This window comes from Anas acuta, chromosome 8 (genome assembly GCF_963932015.1).
Source record: "Anas acuta chromosome 8, bAnaAcu1.1, whole genome shotgun sequence".
In the NCBI taxonomy this organism is placed as follows: domain Eukaryota; kingdom Metazoa; phylum Chordata; class Aves; order Anseriformes; family Anatidae; genus Anas; species Anas acuta.
Genome location: NC_088986.1, coordinates 29,816,257 through 29,840,615, shown reverse-complemented (window position 1 = coordinate 29,840,615; position 24,359 = coordinate 29,816,257). Strand labels below are relative to the sequence as shown.

The 24,359-nt window shown below is 37.1% G+C and overlaps 1 protein-coding gene across 2 annotated transcripts in view; it reads right to left on the bottom strand.

Moving 5' to 3' along the window:
• The window catches only part of DPYD (dihydropyrimidine dehydrogenase), a 355,462-nt gene that overhangs the window by 252,945 nt on the left and 78,158 nt on the right, over positions 1-24,359 (bottom strand). The window lies entirely within an intron of this gene.

Here is a 24,359-nt window from a genome sequence, read left to right as displayed (position 1 = left end):
CCCAACTGAAATGCCTAAGACCCTCTTCTTGTCATCCCTACCAACAAACTTTATCGTATATTAAAACACACAAATTTTAAATAGCAATGATTTACTATCTGTGCCTGCTAGTCATGCATGGGGGTTTACTGGTAAAGTTGCTTGCACAAGTCCCTTATAAGAAGTAAGCCCTAAGGGTTGCCTATGTAAGTTACAATAAATAAATCTATCACAAAAGGTAAAAGTCAGCTGAAGAATGAAAACGGTTCTCTAATAAACACAAAGATATTTGCATGAAATTCTTGGTTTTACATACCAGTGATTATCACAGGTCAAATGTCACGCTTCTAATTCACCAAATTATTCCAGATGCTCTTTTAAATAGTTTTACTAGTGTGCAAAATTTATAGAATTCGTAGTTTCAACTACTTTTGGAAAATGAAATAATGTTTTTTTGTTTGTTTGTTTTGTATATTGTCTGAACACAACTACTTACAGTCCCACAACTCTACCTTAATCCTCATTACTTAGTAGTAAATGATGGTACACATCTGGCTAGGACAGACTACTTTCAAACACAGAGAAGTGCAAGAGTCCTACAGAAAACACATAAATGATGAGTAAATTAAAAGGAATGAACAAGCCTAAAAGACCTGAAGTGAAAAACTGGTCTAACTTTGTCAGTCACATGCATTGTTTGTATTTTTCTCCTCCAGTTAAGGGTGGAATAAGAGTGAAAGCAAAGCCAAAGATTAATTAGTCTTTAATCTTCTCATTCATTGTTGTCTAGCTGGGTATTGCAGCCACCATGGCACCAATCATACTGCACCTGAATTTGAAGATACATGTGGTAGCACTGTTTGGATTTCCTCACAGATCTATTCATGGAGAAAGGGTCCCAAAAGAAATATTTAAAGGAAAATAGGTCTCATAGACAGCAAAGGCAGGGAAACATGGTAAAGCCAGATTCAGGTTCAACACCATGGCAGGCTGCTAGTTCAGCTAGCCCAGGATGTCAGAGGGCTCTGGCAGAAAAGCACCTGCAAATTTAGCTGTGGTAGTTAAATATGCTGCTGCCCAGCACAGCAAGCATATGTTATAAATGCCTTAACCAGCAAAGGTACGCCAGTGGGCACCTCAAAAGGTGCATGTGTCCAGAGCACTGAGTCAAGAGGATGCTCTTAGCATTCTAAGCAGCCTGGAAGACATAAAAGTTCTAGTACTAGAAGCCAGGAAAATTGGAGATACACTAGACAAAACCTGACGCTGTAAGGGCCTGGAAGATCATTTTGTCTATGTAGGCAGTAAAGAAATAATAGAAGCAGAAAATCATACATTTTAAAAAAAGCAAGTATTCCATTATAACTTCTGGCTCTTCATGTTCCTGAATGTGATTCACTTTAAAATGCAGCAGTCCTATATCTAAGACCAAAAGAATAACACTTAACATAAAATACATTTCTGTGGACTACGTATAGAACAATCTCATGTCAAAACTGACTAGAATGGCACCTAGCGGGATAAGCAGTGCACAGCTTTCCAGTTGTGGCTATTAAGCATCTTTACCGAATTGTATCTTTTTTGAATTTTGAAATGGTTCACAAATAACAGCTGTTGAAAATGTCAGCTATTTAAAGGGGAGGATGGTGGCAACACCATCTTGAATGTAAGCTTTTGGGACGAGGGGAGGGTGTCATGAATATGCCAGTCCAGACTTTCTCTTATAATAAGACCATCTTCCCATTCTCTGAGCACTCTGCAGACTAAAGTGCACCAGGCTGCCATTAATCCCACTTATCACCCTGACAGCTCAGTAATTACACTCCCACTATAGCTAGGTACTGTAAGGTACTGTAGTCCTAATAAAACATCAAGCACTGTGCAGAATGCATGCTGGTGAGGTGTTTTATTAAACTTGGGGGGATGATCATCAAGTGACATTCATGTTGACCTATTTTTCTATTTGACAATAAATTATGCTTTGACCATACCATAATATATATTACAAAGTGCATTTGCTGCAGTAAGGTATTGCATTCTGGTGAGCCGGGCAAAAAGTGTAAATACAATAGCAGAATCATTCACCGGGAACTTTTTACATAAATTGCTGCAAGTGATTGATCCTTTCAGAAACCACAGGAAAAATACCGTGCTTAAGGGAATATGCTGGCAATTACCACGAGCTTCAATTCAACATGCATGTTCCCACATGAAGAAACATTAAGTATTACATTTCTTTATCTTTTCCTTTTTCTTTAACTGCTTGCCCATTCTACAAAAACCCTCCTTTCATTTCACAGGGTAATTCCATTACTATGGTTTTAGCTCAAAATAATGTAAAGAACAAAGTAGAAATTTAAATTAAATTTTTCTAATTCACCTACTTGCTTCCATCAAATATAAGTGAAGAGCTACATGCTCACTGCTAAAAAGAAATATCTATGTTTTCAAGTAGTCATACTATTCTGGATGGCATAAAGACACAAAGCATTAGACAAAGCTAGACCTATGCTAATCTCCAAGTAGTTTTGGCAGCATTTGTTAGTAAAAAATATAGGGAAAAGCTTCCTACGATCAGAAAATACTCTATTATCAGTTTCTCCCTGTTTGTTCATAGAACATCACCTTTAGAACCATATAAGCTATGCTGAGTCTTAAAAGATACTATATTCACTTTATATGTGTATTTCTTCCCATGCAAAAGGCAACACCTTGGTCTTTGTACCACTAACCCTAACCTGAGGAACTTAAAGAAAATTAATGATATTTTTCATTTTGAAAGCACTTAGCTGTTGGTTCAACTCACTTTTATTGTCATATGGTAAACTAAGGTAGATATAAAACTCCTAGAAACGCTATGAAAGCATAGGCATATTTATATAAATATTTATACAAATATTATCATTTGGCATAGCTTTACAGACATGCTTGTGACTATATAACAACAGAAATCCTTGTTTCCCACACATCTAAACTCAAAATTTACATCTCTTACTGAACAGTGTTAAATTATACATATGTATCCCCAGTGAACTTAAAATCTTTACCTTTTTATTTTAAGATATTGCAACACTAAAGCTACTTAACATTTAAGGTAGACCTGCTTAAATATCTTACAGGCACAAAATTATACATACAAAGGATACTTATGTGGTAGCCCAATATTATCAGCTCTCAAGTTTGTACCTAATAATTTTTTCGGGGCAAAATGAACACCCAAAACTGTGTTTACACAGAAATTCATTCAACCTACCTCTAACAGCATAGGTACTAAAAAAGCAAAACCAAAAATAAAAATATATATATATATAAAAAAAGCAACACAGCAGTTGATTCCAAACATCTGAAAGTAATAAAAGGGAAGAGGCACTTAAGAAGTAGTGAATTTTTTTCAATGCAATAAAAAAGGAAAATGGAATAGACAATTTGCAAATTTCTGGAACAAATACTACCCTTTGGGGGAAAAAAAAAGATACAAGAGAAACATAAAGTATGTCTACATATAAATAAAAGATAATAAATGGGGGAGGGGGAGACAAAGATGTAACAAATATATGTACCAAATTCTTTCCTTTGGGATAACATGACACAAGAAAATTGTTCTACACTTTTGTTTACAGAGGCAAGAAAGAAGTCATAGACAAAGCTAATTTTCAATTAACAATTTTAATTGTCTACTTGTTGAAATATTGTAATTATCATATTTTAAACTCAATATTTTTGACCAACAGACTAGCCCTTAACACACCTTTGCTTTTAAACAAAGAAGGGCAATTTAGCTACATCATTACGTAAAATTGCAGTGAACAATTGTCTATGTAACTGGCAATAATACTACCTAAAGTGCAATCACATGTATGCTGAAAGGCCAGGACTGAAATAGATAATCTGAAGTAACATTCAGCAATGGATCATTAGTGATAACCTATCAAATTTTCGTATATCACAAAACAAGCTAGATTACCTTTATCATGGTTACTGTTAGCAGAGGCTTAGAAGCAGATTAAATCCTAATCCATTTATATGGGTTTCTGCAGGACAAACACTGATTTTGAAAAAGGGTTTCCAGCTCTATAGAAGTTTCTAAAGCTTTATCTGCTACTCAGAAAGATAGCCCCAATACCCACCTAAGCAGTACATAGTACACAACAATATTCAGTATCCAATTCCTGACACTTTGGCTAAGTAGTTTTAAGACAATGGTAGAGCTGACTCCACCTAACAAACTGGAAGCCAGTTAAAGTTCCCAAAGAACAACCCCAAGAATGCTGATGTCAGGACACTTGATTCTAAGCCTCTTGTATCCCTCTCTAAAATGAGAGCTGGGAACACTTAATGGTGAAACAAGAAAATCACAGATACGGGAGAAATAAATCAATAGTTTCCAAATAAATCTACAATTTCCAATGTCAGAAACAAAATTATGGTAATGTCTCAAAAAAAAAAAAATCATTGGTGCTTGGTGTAGGAATAATACTCTCAGCTTGTATATTGGCATGAATGCCAGTGAGTGTCAAAATTTAGTTGTTCTTCCATCTTAGTGGTGGATTTAAATAGGCTACATCAAGCATGCAGTTCCTGACAGGTATCTTCACTAATGTATCGTATACTTCTCATGTGAAACCCAAATACATGCTTTTACCTGAAGTAGTTATTCCATCTCAGCCTCTACAATTGAAATCACAGTGTGAACCTCTGATTCTTCATTTGAATGTTATTCTTTCTCATTTCTTGAAATCACACCCAAAAGACAAAGGTTTCTTCCCAGTTTACAAGTGTTCTATGTTTTGAAGGGGCTATTAAAAACAATAATCTTCCCTTTCTGCTCCATGGTATATCAATGTTGCTTCAAGTCTGATTTTTAATACTACTGTTGTTACTACTAGGTTTGCATATGGTAATGTAGCCAGCCAGGAAGTCAGACTTTAGCTCTAGATAACACAGACAGTAGCTATGGGTTACAGCAAAATGAATGCATCTTCTTTCACCTGGAATTTTACATCCTGTAGCAGCAAGTGCAGTTTTGGTGCTGTCTGTCACAGAAAATTATCATGGGAAACAGTACCTGATGTCCTTGGGAGACTCTGGGCCTTCTCTTCAACTTATGAATTTATGGCCCCTTATATTGTGACATCTTTCTAATGAGCTTTGGTTGGTCCCTTTATTGATATTCTCTCCCAAATTAGGGTGGTATTGCCATACCTCTTCAAAAAGGTTGTATTTAAGTTGCTACATTTTTGTGGTTCCCATGAACAACAGGGTAAACACTGGTGTCAATTAGCTTTAAAAATGCAATAAATTGATTTTTTGATTTTTTAACTGGCTTTAAAAGCAAGCTGGGATTTGGTGGTGTTTTTTTTTTTGTTGTTGTTGTTGTTTGTTTGTTTTCCTATTGTTGTTTGTTTGGGGGTGTTTTTGTTTTTGTTGTTGTTTTTAACAGGCCACTTACATTTGCACATTTCTTTCTAACCTTTTCTTTAAAAATCCTCTATGGAACAATCAACTGACTTAGCTCATTGCAAACACCTCCAGCTAGGCTTAAGAAGTTTGAAACAGTCCAATGAGAGCTCTGTATAAAACTACAGAATTTACATAGTGGTACATAACACACCAGATGTTGCCATATGTGTTTAAAATAAGAAGTAAACACATGTAGTACTTGAATTTTTATTTTAATATGTTGCATTAGCACTAGAATTTAGGTTTAGGTACTGCAATATGCCCTCAGATCTTAGGCCTAATCCATGGACTAATTGCTCCCAACAAGCGATTGGCTAAGAAGTTAGCATTGCTCTCTGATAAATGAATTTTTCAAGTCCTTCCAACAGGACTAAGTACATAACTGGTCTAAAGATTGCTGCTTTGTACAATGGAAGAAAAGGTATTTGGGAAGCTGGGTCTTCAAATCTGATTATTTGAAATAAATATAAGAGGGAATGAAGTTGAACTTAGCAACTCACAAAAATACAGGATACATTTTCAGAAGAAAAACCTACCTGAGTTTAATTTTCAGCTTTATATTTATGCATACACCACTGGCCAAACACATCAACAGACCCATGAACATGGGAACAACAGACACAAGGGAACAGCATATACTGCAACCATTTGAAACTCTATTTAAAAATTTGAGAGCAAATTTGACTCTGCTTGTAAACAGGAAGTTCATTCCATAAACTGGATCAATATGCATTTCTCATAGTTCATTATTACAAAGAGAAAAAAAAAAACAAAAAAAACTTGCACATATAAAAAAAAATAAAAACTTATATAAAGGATATATTGAGTAAACAACTTCCTCTCTTGCACTCCAGAACTGAAAGAACTGTTTCTATTTTAAGTAGAATTTCAAATATCACAGATTTACAGCAATATTTATTCTACACATTGCTTCCATTTCGTGGTGGATTTTTTTTTTTTTCATTTTATGCATTATGAAATTGCTATATTTTCAAAAGCATTAATCAATACTCAAAATTAACTAAACTGTCTCAGAAATCTAATTATTGTTGCAATTTATATTACAGACAATAACATTTTAATTTAAGAACTTAAGAGTTTTTAGAGTTATAAAAGAAAATAGTTAAAAGCCAATTTGTAACCTCTCTGGAAATGTTAACTACATTTTACACTGCATACTAATTAATATTTCCTCAACATGATAAGAACACATTATGGCTTATTGTTTATCTTGCCAAACTTGATGGTATCCTACATTATTCCAGTATTGTAAAAGAGGCACAAACACCCTCACTAATAATCCTTTGATACTATTTATTTGGAACTCAGACTGTGGTCCTTCAAGTCCTCTTTATTTGACAAACCTCCTCTATAAAGAGGAGGTTATTTAGGTTATTTAAGGTTATTTGCTTGGCTCCTCAAGCACTTTATTTGCCAAACCAACCACTTGTGGCTCAGCCACACCTAGCCTTGCGGAGTGTTTTAAACCAGTACATTTCTGTTCACCACAATAGTGATCCCTTTCACATAGAAGACAGCTGTTACATGATGTTCAATATCCTTTTAATCCTCTATAGACCTTAGAGGGAATGGGTTGACAGAACTGACAGTTTTTATTATAGCTCGCCCTGTACACAATAATCTTCTTTCACCTGGACTATTCTCCCAGAAGTGTTGCAGACTCTTTGACTTACATCAAGGATTATTTCTAGTCTTTTTAAGAGAGAAGAAATTATCTTCATGTGGCATGATTCTTATCCTGTGTAAATTACCTTTTCAAAATATGAAACACCTGTTGTCTGATTATTTTAATGTGAATGAAGCTCTTTTGGGTTCACTTCAGGAAAAATGTACTTTACAAGTCACAGGTATTTTCTCCCAAAATGCTTTCATCATCTATGCCCATCTTTCAAATGCCACTGTACAATACGTCATTAACAACAGGGGTGCATATCTGCCATTTATCTGTACTGAAAACTTTTAATACAAACATTGTTTAATGTGTATAAATAATACATCTTTATGTGTATAAATAATATAGTGTAACTAAAATGCATGCATTGACAATTTAAGAAAATCTCATTTCAGAATTAAAAAGCCAGAAGAAAATTTTCCTTACTACAGCACACCGAGACCCTAATGATCAGACCAATAGTGCAAATGCTCATCTGTCTTGCAATTTAGGCATGCCAGCAGTTCCACCACTACGAATGCAACAGAGATTTAGACAAAGAACCTTTGTGAAGAAGTTGTCCTGGGAAAGGCAGCAACAGCAGGATAAGCTAATGTTAACCTTACTTTTAGGAGCTGAGCTCCAAATAATTCTTTGGCTCTCTCTTTACTACTATCTTGCCAGTTTGCCTAGATGTTAACAATATCATGTTATGGCCAACAATATCATGGCCACTTCCAGGGCACACTTCACTGCTCTCTGCACAAAGCATTCCGACCATTTCCAAAACCAGGATGCTATTAGCAAGGGGTGGGAGTGGTGGAAGGGAACAGAGGGTAAAACACCAAAAAGGTCTGGGCAGACTTTGCTGCTAATGTCATCTGAAGATTTGTTTCTACACTGAGCACAATTTCAAGCAGACAAAAGCATGAATTACCTCAGTGAATTTTGTATTCAAAATAATAGTTTCAAAAGTTTCAGTTTGCCTTTTTTTTTCATGCTTGGAGAAAGAAGTAACATTTTTTAGATGGTACTGCAGTGCAGGATTCCAGAAACAACTACGAGTTTGGCCACATTTCCATTGTGAAGCTGATAAAGATGCTTCTTCCCATACAGGAGATAATATATTGACCCCAGTTAACCATCTTTTTCCAAATTTTATAACTCTTAGACTATTCTCAGTAAAAACTCAGTCGCCAGATGCTGAGCACCCTAATGCATTATCTGACTGCTTACTGTTCTTTATTTTAATATGACTGTAGTCCCCAATGGGCTTAGACCAACCACTTATTTGCTTATAATTTAAGCCCTTAAGCAATTTGTTAAACCAACCCAGCACATCTTCCAGAAGCAAGTTCCAAATTCCAGAGCCCAAACTATTAGGAACAGCCCCCAGTCTCCTCACTCTTTTCCTCACCTAAAAGTTGAAGCAGCTACATATTTGAGAATGATGTGCTGTTAATATTTTTGCTAGAAATTGCATGTGTGCAATCACAGCTTTCCATCTTCTTTTGCAAATGAATTTTGTTTTGTTTTGTTTTCCCCAAGATACCCTAATAAGTAATACTGGGGAAACACAGATACCAAGACCAAGCAAAAAGGAAATATGTTTCCTATTTTTTTTTTTTTCTAATTTTCTAAACTTCATGTTATTTTTATATATATATATATATATATATATACACACACTTTTGCCATAGGAAAATGATACATCCCTGTCTAAAATATATGAACAACTTAAAAACAGGAGGCATCTTCTTGTATGCTCTGTTGTTAAAGGAAATCATTTGGCTTGGCTTCTCTACCATAAATTTGTTCAAAAGCAAAGATTCAAAAGAATCAGCAGATTAAAAGCTTCATGGCACAATAACGAAAATCATATATGCAAACTACAGAGGTCAGCACTGAGCAAAATGAAGCCCTTTACAAACTACACAGCAAATCTGTACTGCATTCATAATACTCTGAGTTTAAAGGTAAGTAACATTTCAATAGGAAATAGTCAGGAAAAATAGTCAGGAAAATAGGAAAAATTCAGTCTTATTTGTTTATTGGAAGTAAATACTAATTGAGACTGAATGAATGGTATATACATGCTATATCACAGAATCACACAGAATCACAGAATTTTCTAGGTTGGAAGAGACCTCAAGATCATCGAGTCCAACCTCTGACCTAAAACTAACAGTCCCCACTAAACCATATCCCTAAGCTCTACATCTAAACGTCTTTTGAAGACTTCCAGGGATGGTGACTCCACCACCTCCCTGGGCAGCCCGTTCCAATGCCTCACAACCCTTTCAGTAAAGAAATTCTTCCTAACATCTAACCTAAAACTCCCCTGGCGTAACTTTAGCCCATTCCCCCTCGTCCTGTCACCAGGCACATGGGAGAACAGGCCAACCCCCACCTCGCTACAGCCTCCTTTAATGTACTTATACAGAGCAATAAGGTCACCCCTGAGCCTCCTCTTCTCTAGGCTGAACAAGCCCAGCTCCTTCAGCCGCTCCTCGTAGGACTTGCTCTCCAGGCCCCTCACCAGCTTCATTGCCCTTCTTTGGACCCGCTCAAGCACCTCCATGTCCTTCTTGTAGCGAGGGGCCCAAAACTGAACACAGTACTCGAGGTGCGGCCTCACCAGAGCCGAGTACAGGGGGACGATCACCTCCCTAGCCCTGCTGGTCACAGTGTTTCTGATACAAGCCAGGATGCCGTTGGCCTTCTTGGCCACCAGAGCACACTGCTGGCTCATATTCAGCCGACTGTCCACCATCACTCCCAGGTCCTTCTCTGCCTGGCAGCTCTCCAACCATTCCTCTCCCAGCCTGTAGTTCTGCTTGGGGTTATTGCGCCCCAGGTGGAGGACCCGGCACTTGGCCTTGTTGAACTTCATACAGTTGACCTCAGCCCATCGGTGCAGCCTATCCAGATCCTCCTGCAGAGCCTTCCTACCCTCGAGCAGATCGACACACGCACCTAGCTTGGTGTCATCTGCAAACTTACTGAGGCTGCACTCAAAGCCCTCGTCCAGATCATCGATGAAGATATTAAAGAAGACCGGCCCCAGCACCGAGCCCTGGGGAACACCACTAGTGACTGGCCTCCAACTGGACTTGACTCCATTTACCACGACTCTTTGGGCCCAGCTATCCAGACAGTTTCTAACCCAATGAAGCGTGCGCCAGTCCAAGCCAAGAGCAGCCAGTTTCTTGAGGAGAATGCTGTGGGAGACGGTGTCAAAAGCCTTGCTGAAGTCAAGGTAGACCACATCCACAGCCTTTCCCTCGTCCACCCAGCGCGTCACTTTGTCGTAGAAGGAGATCAGGTTCGTCAAGCAGGACCTGCCTTCCATAAACCCATGCTGGCTGGGCCTGATCGCCTGCTTGCCCTTCAAGTGCCGCATGATGACTCCCAAGAGGATCTGCTCCATGAGCTTCCCTGGTACTGAGGTCAAACTGACCGGCCTGTAGTTCCCCGGGTCTGCCCTCCGGCCCTTCTTGTAGATGGGCGTCACATTTGCTAGCCGCCAGTCAGCTGGGACCTCCCCCAATAGCCAGGACTGCTGATAAATGATGGATAGGGGCTTGGCCAGCTCATCTGCCAGTTCTCTCAGTACCCTTGGGTGGATCCCATCCGGCCCCATCGATTTGTGGACATCCAAGTGCCGTAGCAGGTCACCAACCAGTTCTTCGTGGATGGTGAGGGCCACATCCTGCTCCCCGTCCCCTTCCACCAGTTCTGGGTACTGGGTATCCAGAGAGCAACCGGTTTTGCCGCTAAAGACTGAGGCAAAGAAGGCATTGAGCACCTCTGCCTTTTCCTCATCTCTTGTACCTAAGTTTCCCCCTGCATCCAGTAAAGGATGGAGATTCTCCCTAGTCCTCCTTTTTGTGTTGATGTATTTATAAAAGCGTTTTTTATTATCTTTAACGGCAGTAGCCAGATTGAGCTCCAGACGAGCTTTGGCCTTCCTAATCTTGTCCCTGCACAGCCTCGCTACATCCTTATAGTCCTCCTTAGTGGCCTGCCCAATTTTCCAAAGATTATAAACCCTCTTTTTTCTCCTAAGCTCAAGCCACAATTCTCTTTTGAGCCAGGCTGGTCTTCTTCCCCGCTGGCTCATCTTTGGGCGCATGGGAATAGACCGCTCCTGCACCATTAGGATTTGCCTCTTAAAGAGCGCCCAGCCTTCCTGGACCCCTCTGCCCTTCAGAACCGCCTCCCATGGGACTCCACCAACTAGTGTCCTGAGCAGCCCAAAGTCAGCCCTCCGAAAGTCCAATACAGTGGTTTTACTGGTTCCCTTCCTGGCCCCGCCAAGAATAGTGAACTCCACCATTTCGTGGTCACTCTGCCCAAGACTGTTCCCGACAATCACATCCTCCACCAGTCCTTCTCTGTTTGTGAAGAGAAGGTCTAGCAGGGCACCACCCCTGGTAGGTTCACTAATCAGCTGCGTCAGGAAGCTATCTTCCACTTTCTCCAGAAACCTCCTAGACTGCTTCCTCTGGGCTGTGTTGTGCTTCCAGGATATGTCAGGGAAGTTGAAGTCCCCCACGAGTACAAGCGCTGACGATTTCGCAACTTCTGTCAGCTGCCTGTAGAACTCCTCATCCGTCTCCTCATCCTGGTTTGGCGGTCTATAGCAGACCCCGACCAGGACACTAGCCTTGTTGTCCCTGCCGATCCTAACCCAAAGGGACTCGATCTTGTCATTCCTAGCCTCGAGTTCTACAACATCGAAAGACTCTCTAATATAGAGAGCCACACCGCCACCCCTTCTGTGCTGCCTGTCCCTTCTGAAGAGCCTATAGCCAGGCATCGCAGCACTCCAGTCATGAGACTGGTCCCACCACGTTTCCGTGATGGCAACCAAGTCGTAGCCTGCCCGCTAAATATATCTAGCTTTTGCTATAATCACCTTTAATCTGGAAAATTTTGCAATATTCTCAGTATGACAACATAAATAAATGACATAGCTGAAAGTCACTCTCTAGACTCTTGACACTTACATGAAACAAAAAATTAAATAGGTTATTTTTGTTTTGTTTAAAAATAATAAGAAAAATAAACAGATAAGCACCTTAGAGACAGTAGTGGTAACATGAAGGTTCACTTTCTATAGATCTGAATGGTCAGTAAGTAAATTTAGAACCTGATCCTCTTGATGGAAAGATTGGTTTACAGAACCACTGTACTACGTACTTCCTCCTTATCACAGGTTGATTTATCAAGAATAGAGAAACTCCTACATGCGGACTACTTGATTAGGGCTATAAGATAGCTGTTCAACCTTTAAAGTCTCACCAACCATGGTTACTGTGATGTTAACAGACAGAAGTCAGATGAGATGACCTAATGTGTTTAGACTATCTTTGCAATTTCTCCTAGTATATTGAATAACAGCCTCTAAAAATGGCAAATCTATGTCTGCTTATCTATCTGCAGTTGAGGTTCCCCACAGAGATAAGCAAACTCTACAGAATTTATGATTTCATATATTTCAAGTTATTTAGGATTACAGTAGTGACACAAGTGTCCAAAAAAAATATTTTCCGTATAAGTTAAATTCCTATTTTTAGCACCTTACCAGACACTCCAAAATTAGGGCAAATAAAAGGACTCCAGTTAAAAAGAAAAGCATACAAATGATCTAAGGTAATTGGTTATCAGATACAACTGCCTGAACACTTTTTAAAAATGGTTTGATTTCTAAAAGCTATTGCATAGCTTTTTAAAGGGATGTATAGTGGGAAAGAAAACTCCATTTACTAGCTAAGCATAAAGAGGCACTGGTCTGCTATCATCAAGATGGTGTAGGTGGGAACTAGACCAGAACTGGCTGATCTGGGTTTGTAACAATAGTACAAACATTTGTTGCTATAAGAAAAGCACAAAAAAATCTTGCATTTTAGGCTTTAGCCTTACAACCTAAGTAGGAAGAATTTTCACATCCTTTTAAGAAGATTATATATAAAAAAGTATTTGTCACATTTCCTCCAATATTGAAGCTAATGGCATAAGAATGAAGACATTTTCTGGGATGGTTCAGCAGCTAAGTGCTGTCTGGAAAATATTAAATTAAATGCTTTTTCAGAGAAATGCAGCTTAGAGGAATTTTAAGGTGGATTAATAAAAACATTAATCTGTTAATTCACCATGGTTTTATATATCACTTCTTCTTGAGTATGTGGCATTGTATTACTTTGTATATGCTCAAATTGTTAGACCTATGGCAAATATGGCAATCCCAGGACCATAAGCGTAGTACAACTGAGTGTACTTTTCCTATTTCCCAAAGGCATTGCATTTTCAAAACCTGGTGGAAGGATTTAAATATTTTCCTTTGATAGATAGTTTCTTTTGCTACAAATGAGCAGATGTCTGCCTTTTGGCAATTCTTTTATACAGTTATTTGAAAACAATTACAGAAAAACATTAAAATTGATTTATGGAAAAAGTACTCCACAAAGATCCAAATACTGCATTCCTCACATAGACAAGTCACACAGAGAGACTTCAGAAAGCCTAGCAATCAATACAAAGCACTGCTTCTCTTCCACCCTTTATTACTATCTCGTCTCTACACAACAACACACACAGTACCAACGATTAGCAAGTTCACACTTGCTCCTACATCCCAGGCTGAGATGCTGTGAGTTTAGTGTTGCTCTTTTTTAACTTTGAAGTATGAGGGTTCAATGAATATATCTGATAAATTCAAGTAGCTTCATGACTCAGATTTTAAAGGATACTATGATACAACCTGTGGTATCAACACAATCACGACTGTAGCTTCCTTATCAGCATCTCCCTCTTCCTTAATGGCAAGAGCCGCTAATTGTTTTTTGTACTACATATGAATGCCAAAAGAAGATACCTACAGACTCATACAGCTCTTACTAATTTTTTTTACAATGAGAATCCCAAGGCTTTCTACCCACACTTCTTATCATTGGAAAATTGTCACTCTCACTTGTCTTGAGCCTGCAGTGCTTCCCTGGATGCCAGCTATCCCATGAAGGGAGCCAACAAGTGAGCCTGCTTTATGGGTGCTACTGCCATTCTGTTCCATTCCTGCATCCCAGACTCAGGAAAAGTCAACAGGCAAGCCTAGCTAATGTTCTCCCTCTCCTCCTCTAGTAGGATCTGATCTGATCACATTTACAAGAGTTTAGATTGTGAGTGCTGCTGCTGCTCTATCAGATTCCTTTCTCAGATTCCTCCTCTCTTGAGATGAGACCTCCTCATCTCAAGCTTTAAAAGCAGTTAGGTCACCTGCATTGAAGGCATCTTGATAAGCTACTTGGTATTAGAAACTCCCTCCAGCCATCTTGCAGGTATAATCCAGGGCTACATTTTCTATGAGGACATGAACAGTAATAAACATTGTTCAGTCAAGACGGGTACATAGATATTAAAAACTACCTAGTTCTACATTCAGTTAGGCAGTTTAATGAAGAATATCAATATAAATTCAAAAGAATATTTTTAAGTCACTTACTGCTTGTGCCACTGATATCTATTCAGTTATGTAATGTGAAGCAGTGGAAAGGGAGAAGATAAATGCACGTGAATGTATTTTAGTCACTTGTAATTCAGTCAATACAATTTGTTTTTCCTTTGTAAGCCTACAACAGCAGAAGGATACAGTTATTCACTCTTTAATTTCACTACAGGCTTAAAACGTACTGGATGTGCATTATGACCAGTAACACATTGTTTTTTCCAAGCCTCAATATATTACTTCAAACACTCATCTAACTAAAACAATTTTCTTCATGATCAGAAGACAGGATATTTTGTCAATCATCATAGGTTTGTCTTTCTGCACTAGATAGGAATGAAGAATAGTAAGACTCTTTTCTTCATGCTTTCATTTCCATGGATATCCCCCTCTGTAGACCAGGAGATTTTCAGAGAGGCAGAAACTTGATAGCTCTCTCTCAATGAGAACAATAAAAAATAAATACCAAAATGAAAAAAAAGAAAAAAAAAATGGAAAATAACTGTAACTACAAGCAAAATTAGTGTTTTTGTTTTTGAAATACCTCTCTAAAAATCAATTTTGTTACTTTATGAATGCTGAAATCCTAAGGAATTCTACTAACTTCTGTTTACAAAATATGACCCCACAAAATCATGTCCACAGTTTCAAACAAAAACAAGAGAAATATGCACAGTATTACATGAGGTAATATAGCCTCTTATTTTCAAGCAAAGAGGAAGCAGTGACGCTGCTCTGACAACGTGTCTTACCACTAGCACTACATGGTCTTTGTTAAAATACACTTGAGCATACTTACTAGTGCAGTGCAAGATGATGTATTAGCATAAACAGTTAACTCAGAACCACAAAAGTCAAAACAGATCAACTACAAGACAGATCAACTACATTATGTTGTGCATTATTTTTTGTGTTTGTTCACTTGCTAATTTGCACAATTCAGTAATTCATTAAAAGGTCTCCTTATCATTAGTGCAAATTAGCATTTTTCTAAAATATAATTAAATTTACACTTCATATTGTTGCCTTTGTAAAGACAAAAAATATTGCATGGTCAAATGAAATTCAAAGGTGATTATTCTAAACCCATAAATAGTTCTACATAACCTCCTGACATACTAATCTATATCAGCTCGGTGGGTATACAATATTATCACCAAAAATTATCATTTTTCTGCTTGGCATGAAAATACAATGTTGTTTTTTTTCTTTCTTTTGCCTCCTTGGATTGTTCCTGATAGCATTATCTATCCACTTATTCTAAACTGAAGCCATTCCTACACAAAGTGAATCCTATTACTTCCACACCAGAAACATTTAACCTGTCCTAATCCTTCTCTAACAGATACTTTTTCCATAGTAAAACCCAAAGTCCCTAAGTGGAAATAAATCTCAAAGAGCAGCAGGTTCCTTCAAAAAATCTAAACATTAAATGTTGTTTTTAGATTCAGACAAACAATCCTTTAACTATAAATCACAGTATGGATTTGTAAGAGTGACACACAGTTCACGGCAATTTTTGGAGGGATGAGGGCTATTTTTAATGCATCTCTCTCATTACTAACAGAGTTCATAATAAAAATATTACAAATATTAATGAATAGTTCAAATAACTTTCACCTTTCAACAGAACAAATGAATCCAGCTCATTTTGAGATATTGTGATTTAATTTGCCCTTTCTATATATTATGACAAAACAAAAAACATGAGCTCCAGCATTTTCCATATACTCACAATGTAAGGAAGGTACAACATGGAAAGCAAACCATCTCAACCAGAGTTAAAATCAGTTCAGTTAGCATCTGTGTGACAAAAAGTATTCCACCTTTTATACAGGCAGTTCATAATGGCTCATGCTACAAACTATTAAATATTTAATAATTTACCATGAATATAAAGTATGACCTTAACACCTTATTCTTGGAGAAGTAAAATTTTAAATTACTTACACACTGTATCTCGGGGGAAAGATGAGTGAGAAAAAAGGTGGAATGAGAAAAAGGGAGAAAAAATAATAGTGAGTATTCACTAACTGAGAAACTTACCTTCTATGGCCCATTTTCTCAAGCCAAACCTATCCCAAAGAAGCCAAGTTTTGCCAAGTTTTTCAGAATGCTACAAATGCTAATTCATAGAATCGTAGAATCATTAAGATTGAAAAAGCCCTCCAAGATCACCTGGTCCAACCACCCAATTCTGGTACCAGCATTTGGTGTCTAGAAACCCACTGTTCTGTTGTAAGGATACTTCTGCTAATTTGCTGATTTTTTCATGTGCCACACTTCCAAACTTCTCTATAAAGAAAATATGTATATTTATTTAGAAATAGTGATATTCTAAAATGCAACTTTTTTTTTTTCCTTAAGTACAGAATTTGCCGTATTAAATCTTCAGACTGGTACATCTTCAGTTACTTGACAAACTTATTTCTGAAACATTGCTATAACACAGCAGATTTGTTATTTTTCTTCCCAGTTAGATCTCTTCCATTACTGGGGACCAGCAGCATTTCTTTTGCAGGCTCTAAATGTAGGCAGAAAATTACCAGTTTCTTTAAAGAAACTGATAATTTTTTTGCCCCACTAAGCAACAGACAAAAGCATTAATTGAACCTGATACAAAGTCATGAGCCATTCTCAAAAATATTTAGAAACCCTGACTTGCTAATATAAAACTTGTCTGCATTGTGACTTCAGTAGTTAGCATTCATCCTGAAAATGGCAAGTCAGTTACAGTTTTGAATGAAGAAATGTACTTCCTTAAATCAAGTTAAAAAAAAATAAAAATAAAATAAAACAAATAAATAAGAAAATGAGTCTGAAAGACTGTGTTTATCCCCCTTGCATTTATCTTTGCAACCTGAGCATCTTTTGCCTTATACTCCCCCTCAACCCCATCAAGGCTATAAGGCAGAGAAAAAAATATGTTTGTTTTGACAATGAAGTATTATGGCACAGAACATTTTAGCAGCATTCAGCAGCCTACAGCACAGAAATCTCTTGTATCCAAGCATACAAGCCAATTCCAGAACCATTGAGTTATTCCTCCTTTCTGGGTCTCCACTGGACCATCATGTTATATACTTATTTCTTACTTAATTTAATAATACTTTTTCTTATTATTATTATTTTAAAGCTACTGTGGATCAACAGCAGAACCACCAATCCACCGTTCCAACTTCTGAAGAGTGAAGACAATTCAGCAATTACTTAGACTTTTGAGTAAGTCATTGATCATAAGGAAGATTGTTGAGTTTCAGATGAAGGGTCCTTATTAAAGCATTAATGACAATTAAAAAAAAATAAAAAGACCTTCTTAGGTTGCAGGCCTATTGATTAGACATTTTTAAAGGAAAAATAACCTGTAAACAAAAGCAGTAAATTCAGAAGTCATTGAGATTCAGAGTTCCTTGAGAACATATTTTTAAAACAATATTCATTTCTTGAAAGGTATTTTAACAACATCAAGTAACATCAATTTTTGTTTTTCCATATCATACACTTGTGAATGAGCATTGAGCAGACCACCAAAGTAATTGTATTGATTTTAACACCTGCATAAGAACAAACTGCATACAGTTATTAAAAATACAAACTATATTTTTTCATGTAAAAAAAAAAAAAAAAACAGTTGCTTTCTAGCATAAAATTCTACAGCACAGAACATACCATTTTTTAAATTGTGCTATAGATAGACGTAGTCTCAACAATAAATATCTGCATAATGCCAGATGATAAAATATTTTTTCTTTATTTGGGGTGACAGTGGTGTGAAACACCCCAAATCTCCTTATATTGCCAGATAAGTCTCTTACGATGATCATTGTTAAAATTGTCTGAAGAATCTTCGTCATATCTTTGAAGAAAATGCCAAATAGTACTAGAAGAAATCAGTTCATTTAGCATTTTTTATTTTCAGAAAACTAAGAACACTTACTTTTGTGGACAAAAGAATAGGTCTATTTGCATTTAGACAAAGAAAGAAGCAGAAAGTATGTTTGAAATTACTGATAATGAGGAAAGTCTGAATATCCTTACATAATACTCAGTTCACTTGATATTATTCTCCAGTGCATCTAACTACAACGTTAATTATTTCAATAAACAGTATGCTCACACAATAATGAAAAATCCTACAGATTAATTTGTAACATATTTTTCCTGTACTGATCCTCCTATCAGTTTGATCTCTTGGATCTAAACATCAAAATAGTTTTCATAAAGAAAATAATGTGTAATTTAGCATGTACACATACTACATCATGACATAATCATTTTATTTTACATTTAATCCTGTTTTTTTCCCCAAAAAATCCAGAAGGTAAATGAATGTTGATAGAGTGCACTCAAAATACAGTGAACAAAAGACACAGATTTGTACATTGTGATCACCACATAGAATAATTTAACCTACTCAAATATGTTATCAAATGTATCAGAGTATTAAAAGAGCATAAAATTCTCCTTTTTTTTTTCCTTTGGTTAAATAAGAAAAGAAATCAGATTTGCACATATTATCAGAGTAACGCATTTAAAATCTTTTCCAGTTGTATGCAACATTTTGAAGACATGCTCTGCACAGTACAAGCTCACTTCTTGTCTGAATTTAATGTTAGGTAACTTTTTTACTCGATTTATAACACTTTATTACAACTTAGTACAGTTCTACCTTTGGTATTCATTGCACACTATAATAAAAAAAATAAGGATCCTTCATGTTGATAAAATATGCTGTGACTGAAGACAGTAAGCACGTGTGCATTCGTTTACAATAGAATGTACAAATCAAATGTTTTATTTGTATCAGGGCTGGCACAAATCACCTGCTAACAAAAGCATTAGTGCTATCCTGAGGCTGCAGTCTGCAAATAAACAACTTTGAAAAGAAACTATCCTGAAGGAAACCTCCGTTTTCACCTGTCATATAAAGCATCCATCTGTCTCATGCACACTTATGGAATGGAAGTGAAATTGAAGTGCAGCTGTGGTACCCAATCATTCTACTGACTAACTTTGAAGGTATTCGATAGAAGGGGAGCTTGTGAGAAGGAAACAAATCTCTTCTACCTAATAAGACTTTTAAATTCTTTTAAAAATAGTTAATTTAATTAAATTTAAAATACAAAAATTCCTAAATTAAGCCAGATAAGGCATTTCCATAAAGAGAGGCTCGGGAACAACAGACCTTGGAGTTTCCCTTTCAGTCAGTATGTCAATAAACACATCTTCTTGACAGAGTCCATCCTGCCAAAGACCAACTAGACCAACATTGCTCTATGGCTTAAAAGCAGAAGAGTTTCCAAGAAGCTAATTCCAGTTTCAAACTCTTCTGCGTGCTGCTTGGAAGATCTAGAGAAGGTCCATCTTTGCGCTGTTTTTTCTGCAGTATGCAGGGATGATACAGCTTCTCAAAGTGACTCTGAGCATCACTGGTTGCTTAATCGAGAAACAAATCTCCCAGGAGTCCTTCCTCAATGGTTTTTGGTTCACACAGCAGAGTGGTCTTGAAGCCTACAAATAGGATTTCTTTGGGATGAAACTAAACCAAAAGAAAAGCTCCAGAACTACTTCTTAATAAGATCCAGCTGCAATTCAACACACACTCCACCCTACTTCCAGTCTGAAACCTCCAACCAGCACACACAAAAGGGTGGACTCTGGGCTGTCAGCACCAGCTGCTTGAGGGACCCAGCTGCTCTAGATGGGCCATGCCACTCTCTGGTCTGTATTCCCTCTGCTGCTTGCCAGCACGGCAAGATGCAAAGCACTCAGAGTGAAGGAGCTCCTGCTGTACTGCAAGGAATTTCCCCTATCTCGTGCTAACACTGAAGATGCAGCTAGCAATTCTATCAGCTAATACCCTACTATTCAATCACATATTAGCATTTTGGACACATATCATTAAATCTCTAGGGTTTTTTCAGTATTCCTGAAACAAGGCAGCTTCTCGTCCTGAATTTCTACCTCAGAAACATTTGTCTCCAGTCACATAGGCTGATAATTTTCTGGACTTACACTCATTTAGCTATGCTCAGTACCACTGTTTCCAGGCTTTACAAGGTTCTTTACATTTCCTTGACCAGTAGCACTATCAACTGCTTTAAATGTTCTTTTTTTTCTTTTTTTTTTTTTTTTGATAATTCATGTGGATTTTAAATGAAATAACACTAACCAGCTAAACCACTTCAACTTTTTTTTTTCTTTTTTTTTACTCCTTTATTTTTATGGCAATTGACTGATGCCCTCCTCCTACATTTTACCTGAAATATCCATTTTTGAAAACAGTTACATGGAAAATACTTTCAATTTTCCTGTTTTGCACGTTTTTTTAATATCACATCATCTCTATGTATATTTTTTTTTCTTGAAAGAAAAATACTGAAGTATTGAAGTTACAAAATTATGCCAAAAAGGACATACTCATAGTCTTATAATCTCTCAACAATTTAAGTCAGTATTAATGTAATTTGGGGGAAGAAAGGTACATGAATGTAAACACCTGCCACTGTACACCAGTCCTGATTACAGAGACAGACTATTCATCTTTTAATGTATAAGAGAACAAAAAAGCAGGTCATCTATTAAAACTGAGCCTATTCATTTACAAAGACCGGAGAGTCCAGAAGAAATACAAGCGGCAATTCTGGGGGTGAACTTTTTGAAAAATTTCTAACAGCTGCTACAATGCTATCTCAAACTCCTAGTTTTACAACCTGGCTGACAAAATAAATAAATAAATAAATAAATAAAGTAAAACCAGTATTTTTTTGCCATAATGTAATGTTACATGATTTAAGGCTTTTCCCAAACATCAATTTACCTTAATTTTTCTTTTACCTTTAACATATCAATCCTAATGCAAACAAGTAATTAGAAGAATGAACACAACAGAAAGTCCTTGGCCAGCTCTTCCCTGCTTACAGAAAAGCCTGGAAACACAGAAGATGCTTACAGGACGCCCTGTTGTTCCCCACATCCAAGCCATGGCAGACCCAAGAATATGAGCAACCTTTCATATGAACTAAGGTCCCTTATCTTGCCTGCCTAGCAAGGCATTGGTCTGCATTGCCACATTAGGAAGAGGATCACCCTAAAAATGAGTTACAAATCACTGGTGCTTTTGCTTCTCTCTCTAAAATAGATACATACGTATCTTAATTGCTGCCCAAAACCAGGCAAATACTTATGTGAAATGCTTAGTATGTGGCATACCCTCACATCCTACATGAGTTTCTCTTTCCACCAAGCTTGCAGGGGACACAGTTATTCTCCCTTCCACAAGTGAGCAGGTAATATGCAGATTTCAACACTATGTGTTAAATATATATATATATATATATATAATAAAAACAAAAAACAATTAAAGTTGTACAGAATATCCTCAGGTGTAATTCTCAGTACCAGTAGACACCACTCATAATAGAGAGGGACTCAGCACTCCTCAGTACTATAGGCTCCTACACAACCAATAATAATAACAACAATAAAGCCAGAGAAGCAGCATCAGAAGATAAGTTCCTCCCAACAGTTTCTCTCTTAAAACCTACATCTAGGCTTGCCTGCAAATAGATCTACCATGGGATGCCACCAGGAAGGATTGGAATGCTTTATAACTATTCATCTGCAACTATACATACATGTACACTTTTGTACTGTTTCTACCACTTAGCTGGGGCAGGAGTTGCCTGCATGCAAGGGAGGTGGGTGTTGCTGCTGGCAGCTCCCAGACACCTCACCTGCACTCCAACAGACCTGCCTGCTTACTGTTACACAAGTCAGAGGCAGCTGCCTTCTTCAGCCTCTCTTCCAGAGCCAAACTGTTGTGCTTCAGCTTTTACTACACAAAGCAGCATGTGAAACTTTGTCCAGTGTGCAAAAATTATGCATTGCTTACAACGCTAAGTGCACAGAGACAGGTATTTTTCTTCTAAAACTAGCATGGTGCCTACTGCTCACAGACCAGCAGAGCAGACTGCACATCATCTGTAACGGCAATCCAGCAAGCAACCTACAACCCACAGATTTGTTTACACCGTGTAGTACTGAATGATATATATTTAAGTATTGTAAAGGGAAAGTTGTATTCCTCGAGTTTATATTAAATTCATGAGTATAATAGTTTAATCCTGAAATCCTAATTATATTTTTTATTTTATTTTATTTATTTTAAGTATGAATAAATTCAATAACCTGGCTAAATAACAAATTTAATTAATTCAAGGAATGACTTAGAGAATTATTAAATGTAAATAACATTTCAATTAATATTTCTGGGAAAATTAGAAATATTTCACATAACATTTTCTGGGTTCCTGCAAGTAAAACAAATAGCTTATTTCTTTCAAACCTCAGAGGGAGAAGGAAAAGGAGGGAAGAAGCTATATATTAAATGAAATGTTTTTTGCATGGTCACAAGTAGTTTTGGTTAATTACTTATTAGATTAGCCAAGGTTTTAATAAATAGAGCCCTACTCTGGTGCAGATGTTGACATCTGTAAAAGTTAGTGCAGTTTTGCCTCCTCCAGTCATTGTAGCACCTGGAGAAGCCACAGGGAAGGCAACCTAGATTCTTATTGAAATTACAGCAGCAGCTGTAAGCTCAGGAGGAGGTATACACCAACGTGCACCAGACGGCAGCATTGTACAAACCCGCATTCTTTCTTCTTAAATACATTCTATAAGTAACACTGGGAAAGCTGTGATGAGAACACAGCATGCCAGATAACATAAAACATCCACATTCATAGGACAGGCATACTTAAAGCTTTTAAATCTGTCACACAAAACTAGACCTTGATTTGGTATTTTCTTAAATTAATATGGCAGATAAACTATAAGCAAAATCATGTTCAACTCATGGTGGCAAGGTAAGATACTGTATCATTAGACATAAGTTAAGAATCAATTACCTGGATTTTAACTTTGCTTCATGGATATTGTTTAAATCCACAATTAATAAGTGGAAAATATTTATTACATTAACTCATTTTTATCACTTTTTTTTTTTTGGTGGCTCTACAAGAACTACATGAAAAAGTATGGTATACTGAGAAAACATTGCAGAATCTGATAAACATGACCAGATACTACAGAAAACTCCTTGGCTTTCTCCAGTCTAATCTTGGAAAAAAAGAACTCACTTTTTTTTTTTCCAGTTTGATATTACACTGCGGTCGTGAGATTTGGAGATGTTTGTGTCACAAACTTGCACAAAACACTTGTGACAAAGCTATGAACACGGTACAATTAGTAGACATAGCACTGTAGCCCTTCCAATAGGAATGTCTCACCACAGTCAAAAACAACAAAAAAAAAACAGTAAGGCAAAAGCTTAAAATAATAGTCAAGGATTTATTGGGAGTTTTGTACAATGCTGTAATGATAAACCACGCTGGTCACTTTTACAGGTTACATTCCCATCCAATTCGTTTGCATTGCTAAAACCAACAAACTACACTGTCATAGCACAAAGGAAAAAAATGCAGAGCATTGTCACCACTCAGCCCTAGGGCTGTTTTTTTTTTTAGGCAGTAATTTAAATGCTTTCCAAAGCCCTACCACCAAAGTAGAGGTTCACAAGGCAGCTAACATCATCAGCTCTGCTGTACCCAGGAATATTTGAAATAACAAAAATAGAGGAGCACTTGTTTCCTTTAACTTCATAATACCAGAATTCTATGAAATAAAAGCAAGCAGAATGCAATGCTGGCAACTTCAATATGTATCCCAGCTCCACTGCAG